General features: G+C 49.7%; 3 long non-coding RNA genes across 3 annotated transcripts; all 3 read left to right on the top strand.

The window, feature by feature from the left end:
* The first annotated feature begins 2,049 nt into the window (after positions 1–2,049).
* Positions 2,050–4,303, top strand: LOC149997788 (uncharacterized). The gene is made up of 3 exons (XR_016514213.1): positions 2,050–2,389; positions 3,090–3,216; positions 3,939–4,303. It is a non-coding gene; the product is annotated as an uncharacterized LOC149997788 (long non-coding RNA).
* Positions 4,304–6,804: 2,501 nt separating this feature from the next.
* On the top strand, positions 6,805–10,605 carry LOC149997789 (uncharacterized). The gene is made up of 5 exons (XR_016514118.1): positions 6,805–6,908; positions 7,056–7,158; positions 8,468–8,560; positions 8,765–9,454; positions 10,550–10,605. It is a non-coding gene; the product is annotated as an uncharacterized LOC149997789 (long non-coding RNA).
* A 257-nt stretch (positions 10,606–10,862) lies between these two features.
* LOC149997790 (uncharacterized) lies at positions 10,863–11,359 on the top strand. Its single transcript, XR_016514342.1, has 2 exons — positions 10,863–10,967; positions 11,072–11,359. It is a non-coding gene; the product is annotated as an uncharacterized LOC149997790 (long non-coding RNA).
* The last annotated feature ends 14,809 nt before the right edge of the window (positions 11,360–26,168 follow it).

The following is a 26,168-nucleotide window of genomic DNA, read 5'->3' on the forward strand; positions in this document are numbered from 1 at the left end:
GACGATGAGACCCGGCGTGACACGGCGGCGGTGAGACCCGTCGGGACCCGGAGGCGGCGTCGGCGGCAATGAGACCCGGCGGGACCCGGCGGTGGCGGCGATGAGACCCGGCTGGAGGCGGCGGCGGCGGCGATGTGACACGGCGGGACCCGGCTGCGGCGGCGGCTGTGGGACCCGTCGGGGGCGGCGGTTGGACCCGGCGGCGGCGGCGGCGGCGGTGGGACCCGGTGCGGCGGCGGTGGGACCCGGTGCGACGGCGGTGTGTCCCGGAGGCGGCGGCGGCGGGATCCGGGGGGCGGCGATGAGACGCGGGGGCGGCGGCGATGGGACCCGGGATGCGGCGGCGATGAGACCCGGTGCGGCGGCGTTGGGACACGTGGGCGGCGGTTGGACCCGGCGGCGTTGGCGGTGGGACCTGGGGGGCGGCGGTGGGACCCGGCGGCGGCGTCCATGAGACCCGGCGCGAACGGGAGGCGGCGGCGGCGGCGATGAGACCCGGCGGGACCCGGAGGCGGCGGCGATGAGACCCGGGGGGCGGCGATTGGACCCGTGGGCGACGTTTCGACCCGGCGGCAGTGGCAGTGGGTCCTGGGGGGCGGCGGCGGGACCCGGCGGCGGCGGCGTTGGGACCTGGGGGGCGGCGGTGGACCCGGAGGCGGCGGCGGTCGGAATCGGGGCGTGGCGTTGGGACCCGGCGACGGCGGCGGGACGGGGGCGGGGGGCCGGCGGCGGCGGCGGCGGGACGGGGACGGGGGGCCGGCGGCGGCGGCGGCGAGGGGGGGGCGGGGGCCCGGCGGCGGCGGCGGCGGCGGGGCGGGGGCGTGGGGCCGGCGGCGGCGGCGGCGGCGGCGGCGGTGGGGGGGCGGGGGGCCGGCGGCGGCGACGCTGGGGGGTGGCGGGGGGCCGGCGGCGGCGGCGGCGGTGGTGGGGGGGTGGGCGGGGGGCCGGCGGCGGCGGCGGCGGTGGGGGGGGGGGCGGGGGGCCGGCGGTGGCGGCGGGACGGGGGCGCGGGGGGGGAGCTGGGGCGGCAGCAGGACCCGTGGCGTCGGTGGAAGTGCTATCGGCCACCGCCCCTCCCGCCGCCGCCGCTCCGGACCTTCCCGCCGATAGCACCTCCGCCGCCGTCCCCACTTCTGTCCAAGACTCCGCCGCTGATCCGACAGGCGTGGCCACCGACCCTGCACCTGCCGCCCCCGGCTCTCCGACGTCCTCTCCTACCTCCTCTGCCACTGGGACCGCCGCCGCCGCTACCACTCCAGCCGCTGCCACGCACCGCTCCTGCCGGACCCGATCCCGCTACCGCCGGCCCCGGTACCACCGCCGCCGGCCCCGGTCCCAGCGGCAGCAGAGGTAGGAGAGGCCGTCGGAGAGCCGTCGGAGAGCCCGGGGCGGCCGGTGCAGGGTCGGTGGCCCCGCCTGTCGGATCAGCGGCGGAGTCTTGGACAGAAGCCACGTTCGCATGCGCCTGCCCGTGCCCCAGCCGGAGATGGAGAAACTGCAAGCAAAGTAATACACACCGATGGGAGCAGAAGACCTCAGCCGGTCAGAAGGATTGAGGTACTTTGTGATGCTTCTATGATCTTAGCAAACTTTTATGCCACCGAGTGGAACCTGCTTCATTGCCCTAGGAGTCTTTTGTATAGTCCCGATAATGAGTGAGACATCCTTTGACCTGAGTGATTAGATGCCTCTAGAATCTGTAAATATGACATACATGACTGCATTTTCCCGAAGGTGGTGGCACCGGCTGTAAGTGATGATGGAGGAAGCAGCGATGGGCCCAGTTCATCACAGGAAATAGTGTGGGGAAGGCCAGGGGAGGGAGAGCGAGGGCTGGGTGCAGGTGGGCCAGGCTGGGGATCATGGGGAACATCTGGAATGCAGCCCGCCTGGGGACTGAACCTGACCGCGAATCGAACGGATGACCTTTCACTTTGCGGGACGATGCCCAGCCGACTCGCCGCACCGGTTCGTCAGGGCTGCGCAAACTCATTTCAAGACAAAAAGTAAAACAATAAACACAACAAATAACATCCAAAAAAAGTAAGTTCCTTTTTTTTTTATAATCTTTAGAATGTCGCCTTTTTCTGCCTTTTTAATTTATGTTGTATATATCAAGTATGATTTTTTACTGCTATACCATCTGATGGCTTTTCTGTTTTTCTGTAATTATTCAATGCAAAATACGCAGCCAATGTTCCACGAGAGCTGGAGCTGGATGGGTGTGCTCTTTGTGCACTGCAAGAAGGTCGTGTCGGTTCTCATGTAAAGCACTTGAAACTGACATCAATGCCTGTGAAGTGAAGACGGGCATGCTATGGGGACATTTCATCCTTGTTCCCTCTGGCTTGAAAGTTCTGGTGTTTCTGAAGTCAATGGCCTGATGAAGGCAAGTTGGCTCTTTCAACCCAATATTCTGCCCTGTGCTTTCAAAGCTTTGACACAAATCTGTCCGTGTCATGGGTCACATATACTTCTTTATACTCCTAGCTCTTGGCTCAGTGCTCCTAGTTCACATAGGTTCATGTACACATAGTTTTTCTTAGATAGCTTTAATGATGCCGTTTTCTGAGGAGAGAATTCTGGTCAGTCTTTTCCTATTTCTTTGCCGTTGCCGTTGGCAAGTACCCAAAATGCTAGATCGGGGATTCGAAAAACAGTTAAAAAAATGTGATCACAGGTGGCTTCCCGCCCCCCGGGCCTTCTTCTGCTTTGTGCTTTTCTGGAATTTTTACAGTGAATTTCTTTTGTAAATGAAAAAAAAAATTTCTCCCCATTGGAATACATTGCATTCAGTCTCAATAAATGCAAAGGAGATACCAATGATATTTCACATTGTTTTTCCTCAAAGCACTGAACAAATAAAAAATAGACTTAAAATACAGCCATTTCCAAATTATTACATCTTTATATACTTCATTCCTAAGGGGACTGTTTTGTTTGGATCCGAGGGATTATAGTGCTTTGTTGTCTACATGTGTACATACACATTTTTTATTTCTTTTTTTATTATAACTGAAAATTTGAAGTTTAGTTTGTTTTCATGCATTGCTTTCTCTTTTGATTTTTATTATTTGGTTCGCATCTAGACTGCAAACAAAATAATACGTACCATCCGGAGTAGGAGGCCTCAGCTGTTCAGAAGTATTAAGGCCCTTTGTGATGCTTCTATGATCTTAGCAAACTTTGATGCCACTCAGTGGAAGACTCAGAGTGGTATGTATCTAAAGAATGAGTGTTCACTTCTGGCTATGTTACTTTCTGTGGGGATATGTTAATTTTGGAATCCATATGTTAATCTCTCTAAGATCACTAGCAGTACAGTAATTACAGATATGAAGGTCCTGATGATCACAATTCACACATGATGGAAAACTTAATTTTTATCTAATAGCTTCAACCCCGTCCACTTTTCCACTTGATATCCTTTGGTGCGACTGATAATAAATGACTGCACTGACTTCATTATTTGATTTCTCTGGGTAATCGTCTGTTGCAGAGAATTGTAGAGAAGCAAGTCCTTTAACTGAGTAGCTGAGAGTTTTTAGGGTCAAAAGTGTTTTAGAATGGTGTTAGTTACTCACTGTGCCCTTGGAGTGAAAAGTGAAAAGGCTTCCATTTCCTCCATAGAATGCCTTGCCCGTAATCCATCCCTCTTCTTGCTGGGTCTGTACGATGGCTATAAGCTGCTGTAGTTTTTGGTTATATGCCCTCACTTATCAGTATCTTTCTCCCCATGCTTTAATAATGATATTGCTTTTTCTGTTCAGAATCAGAGCTTCCCCTTTAAATCCTTACTACTTTGAGATAAGAATGAGATTTCTCGTTGTGTTCCTCTAAGCAAACAAAAAGTATCATCAAACCCTTTATTTCCTTTTAAATAGTAATGTGGCAGGAGTATATTATGTCATCATCTAATGTAATTTTTTTTTTTTAAGCATGTAATTACCTTACGGTGCTCAGCCCGGCCCTCAGACGGAATGCGGCCACCGAGCAGGGGCAGGTCACCTGCAGACGCGCCGTGAGCCGTGCTGACCATCGCCTGCTCTGACCCTGAGCTGCGTCGGGTCCTGAGCCCCAGGGTCTTCGTTTCTAAGCCAGGGCCTGAGCCACGGAGCAGCGGCAGGTCGGGGGTGTGGCATCTGCTGAATGGGGCTGTAGTTCAGTGCTAGTCCTCCGTTTTTGGTTGTCACTGAAACCTCTGTATTTTAAATACAAAAGACATAAGTAGTCTAAGTTTGAGTTTGAAATGAGAGGTGCGGTGGGGCATGGCTTTCTCAGGTACAGTGAGAGCAGTCAGCCGTGCCGTGCCGTCTGTGCTCTGAGCTGAGCAGAGAAGGAGGCGAGGCCAATAGACTCAAACTCTCGATGAGCCTGAAGACTGTTTAATAAGTGTGCGGGAGAAGAGGTTTGATTAGAATGTGGAATTTAAGATTTCTAAGCAGGTGTAGTTTTCGGAAATTAGAAACTATACAGTATAATCCGCATAAATGGTTTACTGAAAGAGAGTAAAATGGAATTACCTTGGAAAGAGATGAAGGATATTATGAATATAAAATGACTTTATATATCGGTCCTCTGCATTTTAAATTCTACCTGCAACTACTTCATTTTTGAAATCACCTTTTAATCAAGATTTCTCTAATTCTGTCCAGAAGTAGTTCATGTGTGTTTTATTGGAGGTGGACCTTCTAAACAGTGGTAGGGATGAGGAAGTCAGGCAGAGCAGAAAGAGAATAAACTAGTGTGCGCTGTAGTACTGAGGGGATCGGGTGACGAGTCATTTGGTGCCTCTGCAGTTTATGTGCCAGTTGGGAAGAAAGTCAGTTTGCTGTGGAGCCTCCGAACCTCACTGTAATTTTCACTTAGAAGTTGCTTTTGAACCAGGTAAACTCCTTCTTGCTCCCGAAACAGTCCTTTTATACTCGCCAGAGATATCGTGGATGGGATGGGCATTACTGGTGTTGAAGGCATCTTCGGAAGGTAAGTGATGGAACGTAAGGTAAAGACGATGATTTTTGATGCCACGCTTATTTGGATAGTCGATTTCTATAGGTTATAGAATTCATTGCTAGAATTACATCTCAGTGCTTTGCCAGTACTAAGGGCCAGACCCTGGGTGAAAATCATTATCATTTCCCCTTCTTTCAGATAACCTGGGACCTCTTCCAGTATATCCTATGGACTGTCTTTCCCAACTTCTTCCGGAAGCCTCCCACCTTTGCCTTTAATACCTCTGTTCTAGCTAACTCTTCTTTTTTACTGCTGAAACTCCTATCGGGCGCTCACAGTCGGGCTCATATGCCTTCCCAAAGGAGCTTACGGTCCACCTCGAATGTCTGCTACAAGAAATGTGCAGTTCCCTGTAGCTTTCCCACCATAGGTCTCTATACTCAGCTTTTAATGGGGCAGAGTCTAGTCAAAGTAAACTAATAATTACCATCATGAGTGACTGAAAGAAATATGTTGTACTATTGTATCATTATATTTGCAGATATTTTAATTAATGTATAGTTGACATAGCATCTTACATTACTTTCAGGTGCTGGGCGACGTAAGGATCCGACATTTACATACCGTACTAGATTGACCATCATCTAGTGGCCATAGGTCACCATACAAAACTATTACAAGGTTATTGACTGTATTCCCTGTGTTGTATATTACATCCCTATGACTTACTTATTTTATAACGGAAAGTTTGTATCTCTTAATCCCTTTCACCTTTTCATTCATCCCCCACTCCCACCCCAGGGCAACCATTAGCCTGTTCTCTGCATCTGTGAGTCTGTTTCTGATTTCTTTTGTTGGTTTTGTTTTTTGTTTTTTGTTTTAGATCCCACATAGAAGTGAAATCGTAGCGTGCACGTCTTTCTTTGTCTGACTTCTTTCACTGGTATAACACCCTTTAGGTCCATCTAACGGCTACTGTTGCTGTTTCTTGGGGAGACACATCTGAAGAAAATATTGCTAGAGCTTACGTTAAAGAGGTAAGTGCCTATGTTTTCTTCTAGGAGTTTTAATGTTTCTTAGGTCGTACATTTAAGTCTTTAATGCATTTTGAGTTTATGATTGTGTACGGTGTAAAAACGTTGTCCAGTGTTCGTTTCTCACGTGTATCTGTCCAGCTTTCCCAACACCATCGAAGAGGCTCTCCTTCCCCGTCGTGTACCCTTGCCTCCTCGGCTGTGGGTGAAGTAGCCGTATAATGTGGGTTCGTCTCTGGGTTCTGTATTCTGTTTCATGTAGACATATATTTGTACTGATTTCAGAAAATTCTACTGAAAGCCCACTCTGCCAAGTACTACACTCTTTGAGATATGAATTTGGAAGTTATTATCAAGAATGGTCTGGGTATGCCACACATGACATAGCTAGCTAGCTAGACAGACAGACAGAGAGACAGATGTGGAAAACACTGGTGTGTAACAAAAGCCATATTTATAATGTGGTTGTAGGTGCTGTGAGAAAACCACGGAGGTTAAGAGGAGCACTCAGGAAACCCTGTTAACCACTGTAGAGGTAAAGTATATTGCAAGGAAATCTTTATTCCTCTACCCGACGGACTGTGTCTTGTCAACAAGACACTGCTTTGAGGAACAGCGCTTCCTTTTAATGTGGTGGGCTGGTGCCCAGCAGCGGCAGGGCGGGCTTGCACACAGCAGTAAAGAAAGACTGGTGTGGAATGCCTGCAGTTCCCTCGGGTCTGTCACAGTGTTAGAGCAGAGCAAGCAATCTCCGGTCTTTGGTACGTAAATCAGCACGTGGGCATCTCAGACCCTTCTTTTGGTGTTCATTGTCTTCAGAATGGAGTCCGTTGCAGCACTGAGAGAATTCAGGTTATCTCCTCTTCCCCCCGCCAGGTTCTGAACCAGGTCGTCAGACACATGGGCGTCAGAGTCAGCGTGGTTAGTCGGGGCTGAGGAGTGCGGGCCAGACTGGCTTGCGTCTGGGCCTCTCTGCTGTCCTAGCCTTGGGATGGTCGGTCACCCAGTGGGGCTTTGAACCTGCAGGTCACACACACTCCATTAGGCCCTCTGCCTCATGTTCAACAGGGCAGAAAGGGAAGGCAGTCCTGAAATTTCCAGTGTTTCTGACCCTGGCTCTACCCAGCAGGAACTGTGTCCCTAAGGCAGCCATTGACCATCCTGGGAAAAGGTACGTGCGGCAAGAGGCGAGGAGTCTTCCTCCTCAGGGAAACGTGGGAGGTGGAGGATGGGCAGACTCACTTACATCCCTGCGGTTTTCGTTCCTTCAGGCTGGTGGGGCTGGGCCTGGCTGGACTTCAGTGTCCCCTGTACTGTCTTTAAAAAATATCGACACTGACCAAATGCAAACCAAATGTTTAGGGATGTGTCAGGAACATCGACATGTTTTAAGTGCTCTCCCGCTGTGCAGCCAGAGCTGAGAATCCCTGTCTTTAATTCACTGGCATTAACCACTAAGCCTCTGATCAGGCAACAAGGGTGGGGCTGCATCCTGTGTGGAGTGAAAGGAACGGTCTGTTAGGACGGTCCTGTGTCCACCCTTAGGAACCGAAGGCTTCATTATAGGTCTCTGCAGTGCTGGTGGCGTTATAGATTTCTGCTAGAAAGGGGGTGCTGTAAAGGACCCCAGTTGTGTGTTGGCCATTTAAGCAATGAGGCCACGCTGTTCGCAAGATGGAAAAAAACGCATTCCCTCTTCTTTTCTCCGTCTCAGTTATGTTACTACACACACTATTGATTACAGTTTGCCATTGACTCTGCAGTCAGAGTCAACGATAACCTGGATGTCTCCATAATGGAGAAATGAAAGTCTAAAGTCAAATTGTCTTGCCTTTTTGTGTTTAAGGTAAAAAGGCCAAACTTCTCCAATTAATTTAAGATCCGAAGAAGTTTAAAAGATTCCCCAATAGTTTCCTCTGCTCACTCTCAGGCAGAAGGGTCTTTCACGCCTGGGTAGATCTGGGCTTCCTTTAGGAGCCGTGTGCTGAGTGAACACCTGCTGGCAGAGGGTCGTTTCTTCCAGGACTCAGAAGAGTTAGTGGTCAAATGTCAGACTGCTCCTGAGCTTCATTCTTTCGGTAGTCACAGGGTATAAGTGAGAGAAGCCACAGCGGCCAGGTCCCCGAGGGGTCCCTGCAGCAGTGTAAGGGCTTTAGGTTCTGCCGAGTGAGATGGAAACTGCGGGAGGGCTGTGAGCCTGGGAAGTGACTTGCATCTCCACCTGCAATACCCGTGTCACTGAAGAGGTCACCGTCTCGTGATTTGTGTATTTGACACTGAGGTACCCGATCTTCCCTCCGTGAATATTCAAATTTCCTGAAGTCATTTGATTGTCCCAATCGTTGCGAGTAGTTTGCCAGTTGAAGGCTGTGCGTCTTCGGCTTTAGGAGGTGCTTCTCAGTGGCAGCAGGGGTCCCAGTCCTGCAGATGCCAGCCAGTCCAGGCCCCTCTCTTGTAATTCATTGCTTTTCCTCTCTTAGGTTTCACTGGGCCCCAGTCACTGTCTCTGATGGAATAGCAGCTCAAACATCTCCTTGCTCACCAAACCCCTCTTTAGGAGCGCCTTGGCCCAGGTGTGCTTCCCTGCCCCTCTCAGCACCTTTGTCCCCTCTGGCCTTCATGATCCCTCTTTCTTCATAACAGACCGCTGGGTCCTCCAAGATGTTAATCAGTTCCACTAAGCAGATCTCTTTCTTTGCCTCACAGGTTCTCAGCCAAAGGCAGTTCTGTCTCCTAGAGGATAGCCGGCAGTGTCTAAAGACATTTTTGATTTTCAGACAGGGGCAGAGGGGTGAAGAGGATACGCCCGACACTTAGCCGGTTTCGGCCAGGGAGGCCGCTAAACGTCCCGTGTACAGGGTCGCCCTCGCAACTGGGAAGGGTCCGATGCCGCGGCCCACGCAGCGCGATGTCGGACCTAAGAGACCAGAGAGCGTGTCGACCTGGAGATTCAGAGAAAAACGCAGACACAAGACACAAGATGAATGCAAAGCGGGGGTCCGGTGGCCCGTTGCCCTCGGATGGAGAGACAGTGACACAGGCCTGAGTCCACCAAGTTTATTTATAATGTTCCAGTACATCAGCTACTGACATCAGCAGTCAGGAGGGAAAACTAACAAGTGAAACTTCTAAGAAACAAAACTGATGAGAAACCCCTGAGAAAGCTGCAGGCGGCGCGTTCTCAGATATCTCACAAGTAGCTCCTGCTCTAACCTAGTAGTCAGGATGTCCCCTGCTCCTGCTGCTGCCAGCCGGCGCGGCTCCAGCCCTCGTATTTGGTCAGACAAGACCTTGCAAATACCTGATCCCGGCCAAGCGAGCTGGCCTTCCTTTTGGAACTTCAGCTTTCACCGTGCCCTACAGTCCAGCCCCAAAAGGTGCACAGCGCAGGGACTGAGACACCCTGCTCCAGCTTAATCGGCCTCTCTTCCCGTATTGTCTTCTCTCAGCCACTTCTGTTCTAACAGGTAAGACTGCGGTATGTTTTTTAAATCACTTCCTTCTTGATTTTAGAGTTTGCATATGTGATTCCTAACACACATCCTTGGGTTGGAAATACTTTGCGTTGTTTCTCTACTCCAACCCAAGAAGACCATAGAGTCTCTTTATAATTGAGGCCTTCATTCCTTTTCATTAGTTAATTAGTAAAAGAGTCCTTCCTTTGGCGGTGAAACTGGTTTGGATCTCTGAAATCTAAAGCCATGTCAGTGCTCTACTTGAAATCACATAGGGGCCCTGAACTTGTGGACAAACCACTTATATTCACAGTCGGTCCCGCCACACTTTTTAATGGGCCTGGAGGACGCTCAGAACCGCATAAACAGACACCAGATTTTGGTACTGCTGATTCAGTGCATTAAACATGTAATGCTAAATACATTGTACAGTCTCAGCCCGAAGACCTGCTGGGAAACGCAATAAAGCCATCAGTAAAAAAAGCGTTCTTAACTTTATAATGCCGGAGTATCCTGCAACGTCCCTCATACCTAGAATTGAGTCTTCAGTTTTTATTAAGACCTGTGTGGTAAGCACTTGCTAAGATACGTTTTAAAAACTGTTGGTGCCTATAAACAGCAGGGGCAGTTAGCTGTTCTGAATTGTCAAGGTCATCCATCCCTCACGACCTCCCTTACTAAAATTTGTGATGTCAAGCCACTTGCTCTGGCCATACCAGTTATTTTGGTATTAAAATGTTTCTCCATGTATAACTTAAGATGCCAACCACAGCACTAGATCTTGTGTTTTGAGGAGCTTTCAATAAGTTAGACCTTTTTCTCTTCACTCAAAGTTGGAACTAATTGAGGGGAAAAAAAGAGAGGGGGGGGGAACCACAGAAGAGCCTTGGGAATGGGAATAGGATAGAGATCAAAATGTCAGGTTGCTGCTATGAAAACTCTTGGAGAACAAGACTCAGGAGTGAGGTCAGCAGGGTTGCCAGTGCTGTCACACTCGTAGCCTAGCCTAGCCTAGCGTCTGAGAATTGGGCCTGCAATGTAAATGCCCTCACCCAGCACAGGGAGAGAGGAGAAAGAAAGTGACTGGTGCTTATCTCCTTTTAATAGATCAGTTTCACCACATGAGGAAACACGAGTCGAGGGATGTCACTGCCCCGAACAGTGGCCCGGGAAGGAATTCATTCAGAATGGGGTGAGAAGCCCGGAGCCTCGTACGACTGTAGGTCCCTCCACAAAGAAACAAGAAGCCTGTGCGCGCAGTAAGTGTGTCCCTCCCCCAGTCAACTACCACGTGACTGGCCTCTGCTAGTTTTATAACACTGTCCCTGCTGTTACTAAATACGTCATCAAGGTGCATTTTGTTCTTCTAACACGTATGTTCTCCTTTCTAGGTCCTCCCGTATGCTCCTCTGTGTGACTGGACCATGAACCCTTCGAAAGCTTTGTATTCACAGCAGGGGCTGGGGATGAAACTGAGCTCCACTTCACTCTGAACGCGGACGACCAGGAACGCAAACAGTCTCCGGTGAGCAGTATTTTAGGAAGAGCCGTCAGTTGTTCAGATTTTCCTATTCCCGAGGCCCTTTGAAATGATCTGCCTCATTAATGCCTTTGTGTTCTTGTCATTAGTGAAATTGGCCAGAGTTTCAACAAAGTTCCTGAGGATCTCTTGATGAGAATACAAGAGAAGCTCAAAGGAGTGGAGGAAGGAGCTGTGCTCAGTGTGGGTGGACGAGCCAGTTTACTCCTACAACAGGCCATGGACCCCCAAGACCTCCGCCGACCTTCCCCAGGGTGGAAAACTTGCGTGTGATATTCAGCATATGAATCACTCTTGAATTCAACCTTTGGAAATTATACGCTGGCCTTTATCTCGAACCCACGCACATACGTTGAATATATAGTATTACTCCTTAACTAAGCAACCTAGCTACTGTGTTTATTTTTAAAAATGTGAACTTCTCACTTGGGTCACTTAGACATGCTTTGAGGGTCTCAAGGAACATCTCTTCTTGCGCCCTTCAGACATAATTGTCATTCATGCTCCGTTTCTTGGCTAAACAGCTATTTGTTTTTCTTCTCAAGTACACGCTGTATCATTTTCAGTAGAATCTCTAACTTGACGCTTCAGCTGAAACAGAGGCAGCAGGAAAGCAAGAGCGTCACTGGCAGCTTTTCCTCTAGGATGAGTACAACAAATGTCCTGCTGGTTTTGAGGTGGCCTTTCCTTACAATCTGCTTCCCCGATTTTATGTATGAATGAAAGATATTCAATATTCGTATGTAAAAGGAAGAAAGCCCCTTCAAAATAGTAACCACCTCTACATAGCATGGTCAAACTACCTTAAAAATAAGCAATGTTGAAAACAAGTTAGTGTTTAAAGAAGTATGTTTGGATTTTCAATAGCAAAATCATGCAAGGTTACTGGATAAAGAGTTGTTATATTGTGGAGAACACATTTCAGAGACACAGATAGTATGGTTACTAGTTTTAAAAAACGTATGTTGGACCTACTCGTTCTTTTCTCTTTATCTTTGAAGCTCTCTGTGTTTCCTATTACTTCTCTTTGGGTGATGCCTTTTTCTCTGTTTTCTAGTTCATGAATTAGCTTGTCAGCTGTTCATATAACCTCCTAAAATTATTCATTGGGTTGCTGTTAATTTCTAGCTGCGTATCATTCTTCAGATCTGCCTGTTGTTTCAGGGTGCCTAGTTGGTTTTTTAACTTTTCAGTTCCTTTTACGTCAGTGGTCACTTTATACATGCTCATTTTATAGTGTCTCTAATAGTTCTATTAAAACAATTTCCTCTTGTCTGTATGTGTTGATTCTCATATCTGGTAGACTGTTTACGCAGGTATTTTGTAGTTTTGAAAGAGGAGCTCATTTTCAGCAGGGCTTTCTTTCTCTGTACTACTCTGGAGTGACGTGTTAAGAATAGTGCCTTCTGGATAAGTTTTGTGTCTCCTTATGTCCTATTCCCAGGGCTGTTACCGACAAAGGACCGCTATTATTTTAATTTCTCAGCTTCAGAGTTTCCAGACCTCAAGAGGAATGTGCAGACCCCCCCAGGCCAGGACAGACACTTTTCCTCTTCACCTGCCTGTCCTAGTGGCAGAGTGTTCTCTCGACTTCCCTTTCACTGAGGGGTCATCCGCGACTTGCCTCCTGTTTATGGAGGGCTTTGGGGGAGGGGCATTTAATTCCTACCTGCTGCCTTTTGCAAGGCCAAGGTTCCATGAGTTCCCTTATAGCTTGTTCAAGCTGAAACCCACAGGTTGGTGATGAGATGGGCAAATTGTGCCAGGCCAGCTAGGAGAGCTAGAATGTCAGCTCACAGCTTATGTGTCTACTTTTCAGTTTCCTTCCATTTTGGCCCTCAGGATGTCCCCTTACTTTCTTGTAAGTTCTCCTCTTCATGTAATAGATTGTTTCTTACATCTTCTTCAGCATTTCTGTGTTTTGTTGCAGAGGAAGAGTTGAGCTATCAAGTTTGCTCCACAGCTAGAAATGGGACACTTTCCTGTCTCCATACTGTCATCAGATAACAAGTAAAACTACTGACTTACCTATTGGTGAATAGAATTCCTCTTCCACCCTTAGGAAGGTGTTCGTTTCTGCTGCAGAGATTAAGAAACGGGTGGTTGAACTTTCCTCGTATTGTTTAGGTAACCAGTTTATGTAAATAGTTGCTTCTCTTTTGAAGGGTTAGTGTTTCTGTCTCTTGCCAATAGCAGGCACTCACTCAGCTCTTAGCTCCCCATCTTCCTCCCCCTCCTCAAACAATCTCTAGCACTTTGTAGACTATAAATTTCTTGGTTTGGTTTCTGGAGAGCTGTTCTTAATATTATTTTTCCTTTCCACTTGCAAACTCATCTTGGTGTATCTTCGTCTTCTAGGCTGACTTCACTTGTCATAAAACTACCATTATATACCAAAGATTAGTAAATCAAAGGAATGTATGCAACTTCGAATGTCTTTAGTTAAGAAAGCCTTGAAATCTTCATGAATGAATAAAAAGGGATCAGTTAGATGATAGTCTAAGTAAATGAATTTGTAACTAGTTCTTGCTAATAGATGTATCCAAAGAGCTTTGAATAACATCGTGAACCAACTCTTCAGCCTTTAATAGTGTACTATGAGGCTTCTGTCCCGTTCAAATATTCTTACTAATGGCTTTGAAAAGTTTACCCAATATACAGATAACAGAGGTAGGGGAATTATAGGTAAGGAAATTAGAATTCTAAAAGATTTTGACAAGCTGGAACACTGTCTAGAAATAAATAGGACAGGAATTTACCGAGAACAGATGAGCAGTGCTTAGGTTTATAAAACATTAGTTACAGAATATCTGTTGTATGCTGAGTACCTGATGTGCATTATATGCAGCATCTTTTGCAAGATTAGCAGCGTTATTTCAGTTTACACCTGGGGAAAGTAAAACTTGGAAAACTAAAGTAAGGATATTAAGGCCACAATGTAGTAAATCGATCATACAAGTCCATGGAGTATCCCTAACTTGAAAAGCTAAAAATGTAGATATGGGCTAAAGCAAATAATCGCAAAGAGAAAAAACTTTGGACTTGTTAAAGACTTAAGTAAGCTAGGTTTAAAAAATGTAAAACCTGTTATACTGGCTTGAAATAATAGAGATATGTGCCGTTTGGAATATTTTAATTGCACCTTAATGAAGTGATATGTTTTGTAGTGATGTCTTTAAGTACTATTGAATGTTTTTCTTTACTATTCTGTGACCTGTTTTTGAATAAATATTTCTAAAACAAACATATGCTAAGACTCATTCACGTTATTCAAGTGTGTGCGTGTTCTGTGTGCCAGGCAAGGTGCTGGTTCCCAGGGCAACAGCAGTGAAGCGGGGCAGGCACAGGCAGCCCTTACGCGGCTCCGTCTGGGTCAGACCTGCAACTCAGCGTGCCGTGTGAGCTGGGAAGCCTGCTACTCAGAACCGGCCCGGTGCGCTGCGTCTCGGATAGTCTGAACTGTCTGCTCGTTCTCCTTAACTGTCCCACGACAACAAGGCAAATGAATGTTCTTTGGACCTAGAGAGTGACCTAGTTGACATTTCCAATGTCTAAAAGATACGTGTTGGAATGTGACAGATACAAAGATCCCGTCATCTCAGATGTGAAGTTTGTATGCCGCACGTTCCTTTTTTCTTTTTCTCTTTTGTTCCTTTTTTCAGAAAAATTGAATTTATTGGGATGACATTGGTTAATGAAACCGTACAGGTTTCAAGTGCACAGCTCCATAATACCTCATCTGCACTGCCTGTTCTGTGCTCACCACCGGAAGTCAGGACTCCTCTCACCCCCGTGGGTCCCCTCTTGCCCTTCTCTGCCTGCCCACCGCTCTTTCCCTCCGGCATCACCATTCTGTTGTCTGTTGTTTGTTTGTTCTTGCTTAATTAATCCCTTCTCCTTTTGAACCCAGCCTCCCAACCTGCCTCCTTCCTGAGAGTTCTCAGTCCGTTCTCTGTATCTATGAGTCTGTTTCTATTTCGTTTACTTTGTTCATTAGAGTCCACATATCAGTGGCATCATACGGTATTTGTCTTTAATGACTGGCTTATTTCACTCAGCATCATGCTCTCCAGATCCATCCATGCTGTCACAATAGGAAAGATTTCCTTTATTTCCCCCTCTTTCTTTCTTTCTTTCTCCCTTCCTTCCTTCCTTCTTTCCTTCCTTCCTTCCTTCCTTCTTTCCTTCCTTCCTTCCTTCCTTCCTTCCTTCCTTCCTTCCTTTCTTTCTTTCTTTCTTTCTTTCTTTCTTTCTTTCTTTCTTTCTTTCTTTCTTCCTTTCTTCTTTCCTTCCTTTCTTTCTTTTCTTTCTTTCCCCAAGTAGTATTCCATTGTATAAACGTACTACTTGCTTTTTATCCACTCATCTATTGATGGGCATGTGGGCTGCTTCTGAATCTTGGTTATTGTAAATAATTTGCATTTTGGGTTTCTTTGGATATAGTCTCAGAAGTGAAAGCACAGGGTCATAAGGCAGTTTCATGTATAATTTTTTGAAAGACTGCACACTGTTTTCCGTAGCAGCTGCACCAGTCTGCATCCCTACCAGCAGTGCCTGAGGATTCCCTTTTCTCCGCATCCTCGTCAGCACCCGTTTGCTGATTTAGTCATGGTAGCCATTCTGACAGGTGTGAGGTGATATCTCGTTGTGGTTTTAACTTGCATTTTTCTGATGACTAGTGACAATGACCATCTTTCCATACGTCTTTGGCCATCCGTATGTCCTCTTTGGAGAAGTGTCTATTCAGGTCAGTGCCGGCCATTGGTGGTTTCTGGAGATTTCCATTGGTCGTTTTGGTGTCCGCTTCCTTAGTTGTCTTTCTGGGTCCAGATCTGATGAGGGTTTTCTAATCCAGTGGTGTTATCCAGAGAAAACCAGGCCTCAAGTTTGCTGCTCAGGCTAGGACTTAAAATCTTGTGCATCTGCTGGTCTCCCAGAGTTGTCTGTAAAGTCACCTTCAGAACTTTGACTGTGTTCTTGGGTGGATATTTCCTTTCCGCCACAAAGAACATATGACCTTCTGGTAACTTTCAGTGGTAAAAAGAGGGAGCTGCACTCTCCTATATTTTGTCACTAGCGGATTTTCATCATTGAAGATATGCCGGCTGTCCTGCGGAGATCCCAGGGAGCAGAAGCTGCCAAGTCCCCATTTGGGACCATCCAGAGGGAAGCTTCAGGGTTTTGGGTCCCTCGGCTGGAATACCTCACTCGTGACAGAGTACTTGGAGGGGTGCATGCTATGCTCCCATCCTTCCGAAGCTGCACTCCATAAGCTATACGCTATGTAATAAATAAACCCAGCAACCAAGAACGGTGTGCTCAGGGACATTGTGGGGACAGTGGTCAGCCGATAGCCATCCCAAGCAAGACCCATCTTGTTAAAGGGTATTTCTTAGATGTCCAGTTAGCAGGGTAATCAGCTGAACTTGGGTCCCGGACTCAGGACCCCCACGGTTGCATGCTTCAATCAAGCAGGACAAGGAACTTGACCTAACTGTTATTCCTTTGAGCAGTGACCTATTCCTTTGAGCAATGACCTGGGGAATGGTGGAAATTTTTTTTCTATCAAGCTGTATTTCTGTCCAAGTTCCTGCACCTGAAATGATTTATAACCCCCCCCCCCCCAATCCCTAAGGTTGGGGCTGTCCACCTAAGTCTGGCTTGTGGACGGGTGGGCAGTCGCTGGCCAGCTAATAAAGGCTCTTTCCATTCTAATTTGGTTGTCTCTGACAGTTTGGTTCTCACACTTGCTCCACAACAGTCATGAAAGCACCCCAGGGCCACTCAGGGTCCTGCGGGCCACTTGCGGGGTGAAATGCCCTCGCTGCCCACTTCCAACAGAGCTCCGGCTCTCCCAAGTGTGGCCAGCAGGGGGTGCCCCTGGCTTACGCTTCTGCCCCTCTCTGGGCGCAGGGTTGCTACTGCAGGGTCACTGCCTCCAGGAGCCCAGGCTGGGGAGGCAGGTGTTGGGGGTATGCACCGGTAGACTGTGTTGCCTTCTTTGCAGGGGACTCGTCCCCAGAGGCAGACAGGGTGGGACGAAAGAGTTCATGCTGTATGATGCATGGAGGACATTGCCCAGGGATGCAGGGCTCTGACCAGGAAAAGGGGTCGTTGACCGGGATCCAGGCATGGGAGAGCTGCAGACCCCCACGCTCGCCTGTCAGTGGCCTGCTTACCAAACAATCCCTGGTGAGTGTCAGATGTGTGACGGTAGGTAGGAGGTGCCGGGTGCTCCTTGCAGGCTTGGTTTGGGATACCCTCACTGAGGGAATGATGCTCACCAGGCTGCTTGTGGAAGGTGCGAGCTGGGAGGGGCCTTCAAAACTGTTGTTGCCTGCGTGGGAGAACAGTGATACAAATACAAGGAGTAACAAAAGCAGCCGCCCTTCCTGCTCTGTTCCTGGTTCCGCGCCTCCCTTGGAACACTGCACACACCTTGTGCTCTCAGCAGGAGGGGTCTGGAGAGCTGTGTTTAAGAACGGGGATTCCAGAACCCAACTTTCTGGATCCAGGTCCAGACCTGGGGGTCAGGGGGGTCTCAGGCACTGGGGCAAGGATTCAAGGGTAAGTACTTGATTTAGGAGGCATTGTCAGGGGGGTGGGCAAGTGGGGCCGGGAAAGGAAGGAAGCCATGAAGGGTGTGTTATCAAGGATATTGCCACTGGGGCCCTGGGGCTCTGTCCTGCTCAGAGCCTGCGACAGAGCATGTAGCGTGTCCCCGGAGCTGGGGCTCTGGTGCACCAAGCCCACACCTGTGTGGGCCGAGAACTTCTGCGGCAGTAACTCTCAGGCCCCCAGCTGTTTTAGCTCACCTGCTCTTCCAACTGGAAAAAGCCCTGAGGTCAGTCACAGGTGACCCCAGACTCCGGCATGAAGAAGTGGGTTCTGGGGGTGTTCTGGGGGCAGGACAGCGACAGAGTCCACTTGGTAGCTGGGTGACCTCAGGCAGTCGCTCCTCCTCTCTGTCTATGTCCTCACCTGTTAAGGAGCCAGCCTGGTTCAGTGAAGGTAAAGGGCTTAGTGCAGAGCGCAGGAATCCCAGGAGTCGGGAGGAAGTCCCCTTTCATCCCATTTTACAGAGGAGGAAGGTGAGGTCAAGCGGCAAGCCTCAAGCGCACAACCACACAGCTCAAGGGACAGAGCTGGGTCCGTCTGACAGAGCCACACACAGGACCCCCTGTCCAGTGCCTCCTGGGGTGAGGGGGGGCGGGGGGTCCAGGCTGTCACTGGCCTCCAGTGCCTGCCCCTCTCCCTCTCGTGCTGAGCCGATGTCCCCAGCAGAGGCGATAGCACTGGCCCTCATCCTCAGCGGGGCCTCCCGGCCCATCCAGGAGCCCTCTGCGCTGCCCCTCGAGGGTCCACAGGGCACTGGCTTGGCAACGTTGAGCAGGCAGGAAGCCAGAGGAGGAAGGGGCCTCCAGCACTTCCCCCAACAAGCCTGGTGAGTGACCCAGCCAGCCAGCGCACCTCAGCATCTGAGAGTCCAGGCTGCAGACCCCTCGTGCTCTGCCCCCGCCCCCACCCCCACCCCTACCCTGTGGCCGCACCAGGCTGCCCTTGGTCTGTCTCTGAATGGCTCTTAGCTAGAACGCTTGGAAGCAACTTCTGTGAACAGCTTGGCTTGGCCTTCTACAGGGCAGAATATTTACTCACACGTTTTCTTATTCGTTCATTCATTCATTCCTTTGCTCAACCATCTCTTCTCAGCCTGGCTTGAAGCTGGCCCTGGGGGGCTGGCCGGGGCTGTGCCATTTCCCGCACCTCCCGCCAACATGCAGCACAGGCTGTGCTGGTTGTGCAGCCAGCAGGGTCAGGGGCGACTCCGCAGCTTGTTTGCGGTGGGGATGAATGAGAAAATGTCCATCGTAAGCACTCGAGAAAAGTTACCTAACAGCATTATTCTCTTTATTAATATGCAGGGAGGCCAAAGCCCCTGCCCACACTTATTGGTGTGGAAGGGTGTAGCCAGGTGAGGCCAGAGAGCTGAGCGGGAGGAGACAGGACTCAGGGTGAGGGAGGTGACTGTGAGCCTTACCCAAGGCCAGGGAGGAAGGGCCTTCCAGAGAGCCCTGTCAACCACTTGCATCATCATCATCATCAACCCTGTGGAGTGTTTACTATTTCAGTAACTCACCAAATTCTCCCAAGCCCTCTATGAGGCCTCTCATTTCAAAGGTGAGGAAATGGAGGCCCAGAGAGGTTCATTAACTTGCCCAAGGTCACACAGCCAGTGAGTGGTAAAATCCCAGTCAAGCTCCGAGTGCCTGTGCACAAGCCGACAGCCCCCCTTGAGCCCCCACCTCCACTGTGACAGGGCGCACAGCTCTCCAAGTCCCCTTCCAGTGGCACCTTCTTGAATTGCAGGCTTTGTTGGCGGATGAGTCATCTTCACCTCAAGAAGCCGGTCCCAGCCACTGAATGCTGGAGTCAAACCACAGACCTGTCCTGCCCATCTCTCCTGGAGCTCCCGCCGTGGGCCTCATCACCTGCCTTCCCATGAGCCCGTGCTTCAGGCGGCCCCGTGTTTACGGCCCCAGCCACTGTGATGGCATCCGAGATGGCCTGTCTGCTGACGACATCACAGGGGAAAATGAGTCCAAGGCGCAGCCTGGGAGAGGATGACTCGCAGGAGCAGCTGAGCAGGCAGCTGCCTGACAGTGATTGAATAAGCAAGAGGGAAGTGGAAGCTTGGACAGTGACCTGGGGTCTTAGGTGACATTCAGGTCTGGGTTAGAGTCCCAGCTCTTACACCTGAACAGGTCACTCCGCTTCACTGAGCCTCAGTTTCCCCACCTGACCTGTCAGGGGTGTTGCGGGTATAAATGAGGTACGTCGTGCTCGGCCCACGTCTGCCTGGGTCCCTCCCTTCTGATCTGTGCACGCACCCCAGCTCCTGGCACTGACTTCCCACACTGCCGCTCCTGCATCCTTCCCCAGACAAGGCCCGGGGCTCCTAGGGCAGAGCCTGGAGAGCCTGCAAGTGCTCTCCTCCACCCTGCTCCGCAGCCCTCAGCTAATGACTGACAGGTGTGACCCGACATCTGGAAGCCCCGCTTCCATCTCAACTCTCTCTGAGATGGAATTTACACCCCTGAGCTCCCTCAGCGTCAGGCTGAGTCCAGGCTTCTCCGGAATCAACTACCAACTCCCAGAAGCAGTCTAAGAATCATGCCTAAATCTTCCCCCTCCCCCTCCCAGAGCTTGAGCCCACCTGGCATTGTCATGTAACACAACCTTTCCTTATCTCAGAAAGCACCTGCAGTAGCTTCTAATGTTTTAACTGCTGTCCTTAACACATTGCATACGGGTGGCGGGTGGCGAGAATTCTCGTCATTTCTAAAAGGCATTTAAATACCCTGGTACGCAACATGTTAAGGAAAGGCCTGCACTTCCTTCCCAAGGGTGCACTACGTGTCCACAGTGAAGGAGGAGAACCAGCAGCATGAGCAAAGCCCGTTTAAAGCGTTTTGTTTCAGAAACCAAGCTGCCTTGCGTTTAGCAATCGCTAGCACTAGAGAGTTCCCAAATAAGGTGGAAGAAAACTGGGACTGGATGTTGACCAGGAGCCTGCTCTTGGCTTGTCCAGTATTCATTCTCCCCCTTCTTTCTAGGTAACCAGGTGAGCAGCTACAAGTCTACCTTTCCCGCTCCCCTTGCAAATAAGGATGGCTCATGTGACCCGAGCAGAAGTTGTTGGGCAGGACTTCCAGAAAAACTACAGGGAAAAAAAGCACTCTCCAGGGGCCATTTTGTGGCCTTGAGGATGGAGCTGAAGTAAACATGGCAGAGCAGAAGGACAGAGAAATTGTAGGCTCCGGATGAGGGCTAGAACCCCACACCTGTCCTGGGAGTCCCTATGTCTTGACTTGTGAGAGTAGACCTCTATGCCAAGCCGCTACCTTCTGGGTTTCTGTTCCTTTCAGCTGGATCCAATTCCAAACTGATACAGACCTATAGTTTTGGTCCTCTCCCCATGATTTACAGCTGTCCACACAGCACCTTTGGGAGAATTAGGAAGAGGCTCCTTCAGCCCCAAAGGCACCTGACTTGGAGAATGCAGCGCAGGCTGGACAGACACCACCTTCTCCCTTGGCTGAGCAACGTGCAGGGCACAGCCTGACCTGCTCGTGTAGGTCCTGCCTCTGCTCCCCTCACCAGCAGTGACAACCATTGTCATTTTAGCACATATCCATGCACACCATTTTCTAAACATTTACTTACTACTATATTAATCCTTGTTTACTGATCCTGGACACTGGGCTGAGGGTATTCCAGGGTCAGCATACAAAGTATCATTTCTACCAGAAGGGATCATCCAGTCATCCAGATGATTTGGGGATGATCTAGAATTGTCTGTGGCTTTCTCCCATGTCTGCTCCTGCTGGCGTCACCTTTCTGCCTTCTCAGACCCAACTCTCCTATGTCTGTTCCCGTGGCCCGAGCCACGTGCAGCTCCTCACTGGCCCATCGCTGCCCATTACTGAGTCCAGGCTTGTCAAGTGCCATCCCAGCCCTCACAGGGCAGAAGCCCAGAGAAGCACACCATGCAAGCTCCTACACAGACCATGTGGTTCTTCCATAAATAAGCAGGCCAATAGGAAGCTCTTCTTCTTGCTTCCTGACCAGCAGCAGGGCAAGTAGGGGGCATGAACAGCCTTGAAAATATCTCCGCAGACGGAGCTGCTGCAGGGGAGGAAAGGGTCCCTGACACAAGCTCTGTCCATCCCAGTTGGCTTCCTGGCTAGGAGGCCAGTCCCAGGACTGAGACTCTCAGGGAGCCCATGCCAGGGTGGCCTGCGTGGTTGGGAGCAGATGTTTCTCTCTGTACCCTCTGTGGGCTCAGGAAGACCCCAACCTGCAGGCGGCCCTTTCGGTGGGAGCCAGTCTGTTTTCATTGGCAAAGAGGTTCCAGCTAATGTGACAGGGGAACCCCACCCTCAGGTTAAGTGGTGGGTGGCTGGTCCCCCACTGCTTTGTAACCTGCTCAGGTCAACACCTGTTTGTTGAACCCCTCTTGTATTTCCTCGGTTCAGTTGGCAGAAGTTAAGTGTCTGTTGGAGATGCAGCCCAGAGCAATGGTGTCCACTCAGGCCCTCCGGAAAGACGGTGGCAAGATGGAGTTCGAAAGAAATGCAAGCAGTGTGTCGGGGGTGCCTGCGGTCCGTGAAGGGAACATGACAGAACCATGACGGCTGGGAGGGGGAAGGGGGAGAACGGGGGAAAAGGTGCAGGGACTAAGAAGCATAACTGGTAGGTACAACATTGACAGGGGGAAGGTAAGAACAGTATAAGAAATGGAGATGCCAAAGAACTTACATGCCTGACCCATGGACATGAACTAAGTGGGGGGATTGCTGGAGGGAATGGCGGGTGTTGGGTGGAGGAGGGCAAAGGGGGAAAATTGGGACTGTACTAGCATAATCAATAAAACATAGATATACAGAAGAGGGAGCATGAGCACGCAGGGGAGGCTCCATGCCACAGTGGAGGAGGCAGGAGGGCAGCAGGGAGCCTCAGCCAGGCCACTGAGCGCCCCGTGAGGGGTGCGAGGGCAGACAGTGTGCACTACAGAGCAACAGAGTTCCCGCCTAGGACAGAGATCCAGGGAAACATCTTAAAGGAGGAAAGCATACCCCTTCTCTCCTTTCCTCCTCCTGCCGCTAAGGATATAGACACAGCGGTAAACGAGCCACGTGGGTGAGAGAAACACTCTAAGGATGGCCCAGAGGAGCCCGGGTCCCTGGAGGACCGCCTGGAGCCGAGTCGCCATGCCATCCCTGCACCGCTTGCCTCCAGACTGGATACAGGAGAACCGGGTCTCCGCCGTCCGAGCCGCTGTCACACGCAGCTGAACCCAGCTCCTAAATACAAGGACCGCCTTCCTTTTCCCCACAGGACTCTGTTCCACAAATAGTGGCTGGAAAAAGACTTCATCAGCCCACGAGCCCAGCCCTCAGCACAGAAGCTTGATTCAGGGGTGGGGGAGCAGCCAAGGGAGAACTCCTTCTGGGCACATAATGACTTTTTCTGTTGGTAAAATGTGCATAACATCAAGTTTACCCTTTAAATAACTTGACGTGCACAGCTCAGTGGCACTGAACACATTCACATATTGTGCACCATCACCTCCGTCCGTCTCCATACCTTTCTCATCCTCCCAGACTGAAACTCTGCCATCCCACACTAACTCCACCTTTTTTCTCTATGATTCTGACACCTCTAGGGACCTCGCGTAAGTGGGATCATACAGTATCTGTCCTTCTGTGTCTGGTTTATTTCATTGAGTGTAACATCTTCAAGGTTGGTTCATGTGGTAGCAGATGTAAACGTTTTCTTCCTTTTTAAGGAAATATTTTGAGTAATATTGCACTGCATGTGCAGGCTATCTTTTGTCTGTCCATTCACCCAGCAATAACACTTGTGTTGTTTCCATCCTTTGGCTACTGTGAATGATGCTGTTATGAATGTGTAGTACAAATATCTATTTGAGCCCCTGCTTTCAATTCTTCTTGGTGTGTGTGTATATATATATATATATATATATATATATATATATATATATATATACATCCAGAAGTGGAATAACTGAGTAACATGTTAGGCAGTTTTCATTGGCAAAGAGGTTCAATGACTTTTTAACCATTTTTTACAATGGCATCTTCACATGAGAGCTCTAAACTAAAAAACAAACAAACAAACAAACAGTGGCAGAGAAGTTCTGTGGCCAAAAGACTCCCAGAGAAGGTACTCAAGATGGGCCTCCCAGACTGGGGCAGCACATCAGGCCCCTCTAGGGTCCTTCCCTGAGTGCTCAGGAACACCCTTCCATCCTGAGGGCACAGCTCCACTCCTGTATGGAGGCAGGGAATCCTCCTCTTCTGTTCCATCCTTTCTCCAGCCACACAGCAACCTAGAGCTATCTGCATGTATAGCAGTTAAAGTGAATACTTAGATGAAAAACTACAAAGAAAAATAAAAGTGATTACCATAAAGTCCAGGGAGGAAGCAGGGCAGGACACACAGAAGGGGCGGGGCTGCCTCTGGGGTCCCGACTATGTTGTTTTTTCCCTTGGGTGATGGATCCATGGTGTTTGCTTTATAAGTATTCATTTTACCAAGGCTCATGATTTAAGCATTTTTCTGTCCATGATATAATTCACAGTGGAAAAAGAAGATCTAATCATGTCTCACACTTAAAATTCTCCCTCTGTTTCAATTGCTTCCTTTTATAGAAGGGTCAGAGGGTGCACACAGGGATTGCAGAATCGTCAAGAGAAGATGGAACTGAGAGATTGGGCCCCTCAGTGGCAGGGGTGGGAGGTGGGGGGAGAGCATGAGGAGAAGAGGGTGTAGAAGCTGATGTCTGGTTTCGGTTTCACTGCTGAGAAGAATGAAGTGCTCAGGTCACAGCCTCCAGACAGACCCCCCACCACCACTTGGCCCCCAAACTAACCTCCTAATGGACTTCATTGCAAAGCAACTCTAAATACCCCACTCCCGTCTTCAAATTCAGCCAAGGCTTCCCACTGCTCTCGGGATAAATTCTAAGCTCCTTTCCTGCCACAGAGCCCTGCGGCTCCTGGCTCTTGCCTGCCGGGCCCCAGCCTGCCAGGCCCCTGCCCGCTCTGTCCGGCTCAGCCTTCTGTGGTCCTGGAACCTGGCAGCACTCTGGCCTCCCCGCATTGGCCTCATCCCCTTGCTTTGTCCCCCCTAATTCCTTAGCTAAAGTGCCATATGCCAAGGGGAGCCTGCTCAGGTGTGGTTCCCATCCCCATTCTATCCCCTCGCCGCCCTGGCACTTGGCATTCGTGGCATTTTGCACAGGGTCATGTCTGCTGCTTCCCTCCGACGGACAGTTCCGTGAGGACAAGGAAACCGGTAGAAGATTTACTGTTGGACATGGAGCTCCCAGGGCAGGGCAGGGCTGGAGCTGGGCCCCAGAAAGCCTCAGCTCGGAACCAGGGATTGGTTTTCCTCCTCACAGAAAGGGGCAGAAGCCCCTGTACCCTCCACCGCTCAACCAGGAGCCTGCTCACCTCAGCACAACCTCCACCGCGCCCCCCAGCTTCACCGCTCCATGCAAGGCAGAAGGGGAGCCTTTTCATTCAGAAGGAAATGTTTCCCCTGGCTGGTATGTCTCAGTGGATTGAGTGCTGGCCTGTGAACTGAAAGGTCACTGGTTCGACTCCCAGTCAGGGCACATGCCTGGGGTGTAGGCCAAGTCCCCGGTTGGGGGAGTACGAGAGGCAACCTATCCATGTCTGTCTTCCTTTCTTTCTCCCTCCCTTCCTCTCTCCCTAAAAATAAATAAATAAAATCTTTTTTTTAAAGGAGAGACAATTTTTCGTCCTCCTTGTTCTCATTGCCATGGAAACTGACCTTCCTTCACCGAGCCTGCCAGTTATGGTTGTGATTGAAGGGGGCGAAAAGCCCCATGCAGAGAGGGTGTTCACTCATTCCTTCCTGTTGCTTGACGAGACCACATAACCAAAGGTTGAGAATTCAGGTGTTAGCTCTGGCTGGTGTGGCTCAGTTGGCTGGAGCAGGTTCGAGTCCCAGTCAGGGCACATGCCTAGGTTGCAGGTTCAGTCTCAGGCTGGTGTGTGTGAGGGAGGCAACTGATTGATGTTTCTCTCTATCTCTCTCTCTTCCTCCCTTGTACTCGAGTGAGGATAAAAAAAGTTAAGTTGACAAAAATAAACAAATAAAAGAATTCAGGTGTTAGAGTCAGAGATCCAGGGCTTAAGTTTCTGCTCTGACTCCTCCATTGTGAGCAAGATTCTGAGCCTCAGTTTTGTCATCTGAAATGGGAGTAACAATAGTGTCTACTTCATAGAATTGCCTTGAGGGTGAAAGAAGAATAAAGAAATGCACTTAGCACACACATCGTGGGCAGATATAAGCTGTTGTATCCATGAACATGAAGTGTCAGGCATTGTGACAGGTACTGACAGACAATTGCGGCAAGACGATCTAATTTGGAAGACTTGTTTCTAAGTGTTTCTCTTTCCCTAGTCTTTCCCATACCTTCAATTTAGTTTTCCTAAAAATAACAACTCTTGCTCCTCCCCCCCCTCATATTTCATTGGTAAAGGACATGACTTCAATTCCCTACCTACAGTAACAAACACTACTGGCATAAACAGGCTTGGAAACAAACACTTCTAACACTTGGGAAACAAA

Source organism: Furipterus horrens, unplaced genomic scaffold (genome assembly GCF_987537825.1).
Source record: "Furipterus horrens unplaced genomic scaffold, mFurHor1.1.pri manual_scaffold_11, whole genome shotgun sequence".
In the NCBI taxonomy this organism is placed as follows: Eukaryota; Metazoa; Chordata; class Mammalia; order Chiroptera; family Furipteridae; genus Furipterus; species Furipterus horrens.